This window comes from Physeter macrocephalus, chromosome 20 (genome assembly GCF_002837175.3).
Source record: "Physeter macrocephalus isolate SW-GA chromosome 20, ASM283717v5, whole genome shotgun sequence".
Classification (NCBI taxonomy): domain Eukaryota; kingdom Metazoa; phylum Chordata; class Mammalia; order Artiodactyla; family Physeteridae; genus Physeter; species Physeter macrocephalus.
The window spans coordinates 82209350-82215717 of NC_041233.1; positions in this window are offsets into that span (position 1 = coordinate 82209350).

Genomic DNA, 6368 nt, shown 5'->3' on the forward strand with positions numbered 1-6368 from the left:
AAAGGAACAGTAAGTTTGTGAAGAGTTGACAGGACAGAGGAGTCTGGGCCAAGGGTCGTAAGTGGTGAGGATGTAACTAGGAAGTACGGGTTGGTTTAACAAGGTTTGTGTGTACAGATCTCTCGGCCCCTGGTTCCCCGTCCCTGGTGATGAGAATGTCCTCCTTCTTCGTGGTGCGGAGAGGGCCCCTTTCAGGAGTTTTGTCTCCTGCTTTTGGGAAGAGGAGGGAGGGTCAGAGTGTCTTTCCTGCCCCTGAGGTTTCAGTGTGCCAAAGTGGCATATTGTGAGGTGACGTAGTCTGCTTCCCTTCAGTCTGGACGTACATATAGCGTATGCCAGAAGGTGAGAGGGGTCATTTCTGGGTGGCAGGGTTACTAATAACTTCGATTTTCTTTTGTGTTTTAAAATTTAGATGATAAAAAATGCAGGTTTTAAAAATCGTAATACAAAAATAACCCAGAATGTGTGGGTTAATCTCTTTTGTTCTGGAGGGGTGTGATGCTCGGGGGCGCGGGGGAGCCACATTGATGCTGATGGAGGGAGGGGGCCAGAGACTCCGGCCTGGAATCAGCGTCCCGCGCCCGCAGCGCGGTGGCCTTGGCGGAGGGATGATGCTCTCGCTGGGCCCAGGTGGTTGCACCTGGCGTTGAGCTTTCTTTGTGCGGCTGTTGTCCCGTGCCAGCCCTTCTCCGGAGGGCGCCTTTGGGGTTCTCCCGAGCCCCCCGTTGCCGAGGTCTCTCTTTTACTCCCAGCCCCCATCTGAATCTGCTGCTTCTCTCTGCGTGTCTCCCGTTGTCCCCTTCTCTCCTTCCCCCTCTTATTCTCCTGTCTCCCCACCTGTGTTTCCTTTTTCTTTCTTTTTAAAAAATTGTGGTAGGATACGTATAACATAAAATTTAACCATTTAAACATTTTAACCCTTTTTAAGTGTGCCATTCAGTGGCATTAAGTGCATTCACATTATGTGCAGCCGTCACCACCATCCTCCCCAGAACGCTTTTCATCTCTGCAGACAGACCCTCTGCCCCCATTAAACACCAGCTCCCCTGCCCCCGGCAGCCACCATCGACCTCCTGTCTCTATGGATCTGCATCTCCTATACACCTTGTACGGAATCATGCGGTATTTGTCCTTTTGTGACTGGCTCATGTCACTGAACATCATGTCCTCAAGGTTCTTCCGTGCTGTAGCAGGTGCCAGAATTTCATTGCTTTTTGAGGCTGAATAAGATCCCATCGTACGGATGGACCCCATTCTGTTTATCTGTTCATCTGTTGCTGGACATTTGGGTTGCCTCTGCCTTTTGGCTGCTGTGAATCATGCTGTTATAAACATGGGTGCAAATATCTGTTTGAGTCCCCACCTCCAGTTCTTTTGGGTGTGTACCCAGGAGTGGAATTGCTGGATCATATGGTAATTTCGTGTTTAATTTTTTTGAGGAGCTGCCGTACCGTTTTCCACATTTTCCACTCCCCCCGGTGGTGCATGATCTGGGGGAGGAAGTACTTGTCTTCACCAGCTCAGCTAGTCTGAAACAAGTCTGCCCCAACGTGTCAAAATTTTTGCACATGTTTATGTTTTGTTTGGCCTGTGAGACTTACAGAGCAGAGCTCCGCTTAGGCCTGAGCTAGTTCGTGGCCCAGGGACAGACAGGATTCAGGGTCTCTTTGACCCCAAGCACCAGAAACCAAGGAGAAAGCTGCAGTGGCCTTTCTGTGCCCCCTGGGGGGCTGCCACGCTGACCACCACGGGGTGTCATTACTGAATCAGGATTGCCTCCTTAGGTGACGGGCTAGTGCAAAATGAAAACGTGGAGCCCCCTTTCCAAAGATTGTGAACAGTTTCAAGATTGAGCTAAACCCGGTGGAGGGGGGGGGCCCTTCTGGTCGTGGGTCCCGCCTGACTGCGCAGGTCGCGGGCCCCGTGACCTGCCCTGATTGCCGTAGACGGCGCTTTGATACCCAGCAGACTCTGCGGGGTGCTTTGTAAAGGATGCCCCCAGGCCACTTAGTAGGTCTGACTGTGCTCCCAGCCTCACCCGCTGGTGGGCGCCAGGGGGTGGGTGCAGGTAATCCCCCACCCATGCCTGACCCTCATTCATTTGCTTAGAAAGCAGTGACTTAGGATCTCTCACGCTTCTGAGGCTTGGCTGAACAGTCCTGCTGGGATCTCCTGGGGTCGCTCATTGGCTGCATTTACCTGCTGGGTCCCCTGCAGGCTGGTCTGGTCTGTGTGATCCGTGCAACCTCATCTCTCGTGTTTGGGGCCTCAGATGAAGCGGCTGGAACGGGGTGGGGGCATGGCTGGCCACTGTCTCACTGTGGCCTCTTTCTTTACGACATCTCTTGTCCTCCAGGAAGCTGGCACGGGTTTCGACAGGGCGTGGTTGTGTGTTCCTAGAGAGCAAAGGTGGAAGGTCTCTGAGGCGCGTGTTCCAGAACTCACCCATCACGTTCTCCCTGGTGTTAATCCAAGCAAGCCCCGAGCCGGTGCATATCCAAGGGGGTGGGAGATGGAGTCCACCCACCTCTTCAAGAGGGGGCTGCAGAATAGCGCGGCTCTTTTATTTCAGGTCGTCATAAGCATCAAGAGGAAGGAAGTCCGTTTTCAGTGCAAAGCAAATACTTTAAGTATTTGCTTAAAGTATTTGCTCCCATTTGCCATGCATTGTTCACACGAACAGCAGTATTTTCCTTCCCGTCCTAGCTCCCCACAAGAACCCTCCACAGCATCACCACCGCCAGTCATGCTTCTCTCCCAGTGCTACGTCGCTGCCCCATCAGTAGCAAATCATCTGTGTCTGCGACTGTGGCCCTGTCTCGAGCATTCTCAAATTCTGCCTTTCTGTTGTCAAACCCAAGCTCATGTGCACCGTGAGGCCAAACAAGCCCAAGGCTTGTCTGGAGCAGAGAGAGGTTAATTGCAGGGCTGTGCAAGGGGGACGCGGCAGCTCGTGCCGTAAAGACCCAGCTCCCTCATGGGTTTCAGGGGAGCGGTTTTAAAGGCCAGGTGAGGATAAGAGTCTCGGGGTGCGTGGTCAGCTCAAGCACAGTGCTCGGGTCGCTTGATGGCAAGGCAACGGGGGTTAGTGTTGTCAGTCCCGAGGCTCCACTAGGTCTGGGAGCTCCGTGCTCACATGGTCATCATGCGGTCGGTGTCTCCCCTCTGGTGGCAGCGATAGTATCGGTGAGACAACTCAGGAACGTGCATCAGACACCGGAAGATTCTGGGACGCTAGTGTCCTAATCATTAACTCCTTGAGCCTGCTGCTTTGTGACTCAGGGAGGCCCAGGAGACTCCAGCTTTTCTACAAAACAAGAGGCAGGGGACAGGGAGGGGCCTTTGCACCTGGCGGGGAGGGGCCCGCAGGGTTCTGCTCGGTTGTATTACAAAACACAGGAATGGAGGCAGGTAGGAGAATGCCTGGAAGGCAGAGGAGGCGGTAAGGAAGCTGAACCCGCCAAGAGTGTATGCGTGCGCACGTACATGTGTGCACGCGTGTGTGCGTGTATGAGCGTGCCTCTCTGTAAATATGCTCACGTTACCATTTTTGGCCCCAACTCTCACAGCAAGCTTTCCGTCCTGGACACAACGGTGATTCCTTCTCCAGTCTCCATACTCGAAACAGGATGGACCTATAGCCCAGGGGCATAAAAGCGTAGGATGTGGTTTTAAAAATCCCCAGCCATGTGAAGCCACTGTAAGGCAGTTCCTTGCACTGTACCTGTTTGCTGGTTGCAGCTGAACTTTAGTGCATCTCAAAAACATGATTGGTGACATTTTCCCTTAAAAAAAGTAATTTTCCTCAAGGATTCACAACCACCCTTAGGCTTCTTCCTTATCTTTTTTTTTTTTTTTTTTTTTTTTTTTTGTGGTACGCGGGCCTCCCTCTGCTGCGGCCCCCCCCGTTGGGGAGCACCGGCTCCGGACGCGCAGGCTCAGCGGCCACGGCTCACGGGCCCAGCCGCTCCGCGGCACGTGGGATCCTCCCGGACCGGGGCGCGAACCCGGCTCCCCTGCACCGGCAGGCGGACGCGCAACCACTGCGCCACCAGGGAAGCCCCTTCCTTATCTTTTGAAGGAACAGAAAATCTGACTTCTTAATTATTTACAGCTGGAGCCTCCTAAGGGGCAAACCCTGGTTGTGGAGTGGAAATTTCCCCTCTGCCCTTCTTGAGTTCTTGTAGCTGCACTAGTAATAAAGTGGACCCAAGACAGATGAACAGGAGAAAAAGAAACAAGTTTTAATCGTGCGCACGGAGGTCTCATAGAAATGGGACCTTAGAAGTGGCCAAAGCAGGCAGCTTTTATACTCTTCAGACAAAGCAGCAATAAATTTGTGAGGAACGGAGGCGGCAAAGAAACTTCAGTTTTGGGTTCCCATTTAGTGAACCTAAACAGAGTCTGGGCTTGGGTGGGGGCCGTTATCCCCTGTCTCTGGCGATGAGGGTGTCCTTCTTCCCCCAGGCGCAGGGAGAGTGAGTACCTTTCACGGAGAGATCCATTTCCCGCTCAGGGAGGTGGAGAGGAGGGTCAGGATGTCCCTCGTGCGTTGACCACGTCTGAAGTAGTCAGCATGGCTTGGGGGCGGTCCGCCCTGATCCCCAACACCCTCCGGTTTCTGAGACTCAGGAAGCTGTCACCTCCTCCGATCTGGCGTTTCCCAGCCAGCACGAATCCCACAGGAAGAGCCTGGAGCCCTGGGTGGGGCGGCAGGTGGGGCCGTGTGCCCTCTGCAGGGGCGCAGCGCAGGGCACGGCTTTGATGCCCGGTCGGCCCCCGAGGCCAGCCGCGCCCCCCAGGAAGGAACCTGCTCGGGCCCCGAGGTGGGGACCGCAGAGCCGGCTCCCAGGTGCCCCCGAGGCTCTGCTGCCTCGCCTCTGTGTGATACCGTGACATAACAAGATGTGTGTATGTTTGGCCTCCTCCACGGCCCGTTCCTGGCTCACGGCTCCTAAACCCCAGTGATCTCCTCAGTGATTAGAGCCACGGGGGCATCTTTGTTATGATATTGGGGTTTTATCCCTGGTTCCTGAAATAGCTCTGGAGCCCTAGAGCAATAACGGTGGGATCGGCGTCTTGTTATCATCACAGAGCTTCAGGCACACCTGGGTTTCTGTTAATGAGCTGACTTCTCCCGCCCCCTCCCCCAGATAACCTCAGGCTGGGGGCTGGTTGCTAGGGGAACCAACCCTGTGATTAGAGGGAAATTTCAGCCTGGCTGGGAGTTGGATTAAGCACCCATGGCCTGTGATTTAATCAATCCTGCTGATGTGATGAAGCCTCAAAAAACCCAAAAGGATGGGTTCAAAGAGCTTCCGGGTTGGTGAGCACGCGGAGGTGCTGGGAGGGCGGTGGCCTGGAGGGGGCCGGGACGCCCCCCGCCCCTGCCCGCTACCTCGCCCTGTGCACCTCTTCCATCTGGCTGTTCCCAGGTTGTCCCTTTGTAATAAACCAGTGATCTAGTGCTGTTTACCTGAGCTCTGTGAGTCATTCTGGCAAATTACGGAGCCCGAGGAGGGGGCCGGGGAACCTGTGATTTATAGCTGGGTGGTCAGACGCACAGGTGACGACCCGGACCTTCCCCTGGAGTCCGCAGTGTCTGGGAGCAGTCTCGCGGGGCTGGACCTTGAACGCGTGGGTCCTGACACCATCCCCAGGTGGACCGTGTCAGAACCGAGTTAAATTGCAGGACACCCAGCGGATGTCCAAGAGTTGCTTGGTGTGGGAAACACACACACACGTCTGGTGTCAGAAGTGTTTGTTGTTGAACGCAAGTTCGTGTGCGTGATACACAGTGAGGCCAAACAAACCGAAACGACGGAGTTTGGAGCAGAGAAAGGCTTCTTGCAGGGCCGTGTGAGGAGAATAGACGTCCTGTGCTCACAAGACCCGAGCTCCTTGATGGTTTTCAGGGAAGGGTTTTTAAAGGCAACATTTGGGGGGAGGGCTGTGGGTTATGTGACTTTCTTCTGATTGGTTGATGGGGAGGTAATGGGGCGGGGCTCCAGGAACCCCATTCATCAGCCTGCTGTGCTTCCAACCATTCTGGGGTCTCAGCTGTAGTCACCATCCTCCAACTGGGTGGTGTCCTAATTCCCGTAGCACAACTCAAAAGATTTGTGTCAGATTGTTACGTCTGTCCCTTGAGGGGGAACCGGGACGTTTCATCCCTGCACTACTCTGTCTTCTTTCTTTCTTTTTTTAAAATAAAGTTTTAGGGCTTCCCTGGTGGCGCAGTGGTTGCGAGTCCGCCTGCCGATGCAGGGGACACGGGTTCGTGCCCCGGTCCGGGAGGATCCCACAGGCCGCGGAGTGGTTGGGCCCGTGAGCCGTGGCCGCTGAGCCTGCACGTCCGGAGCCTGCGC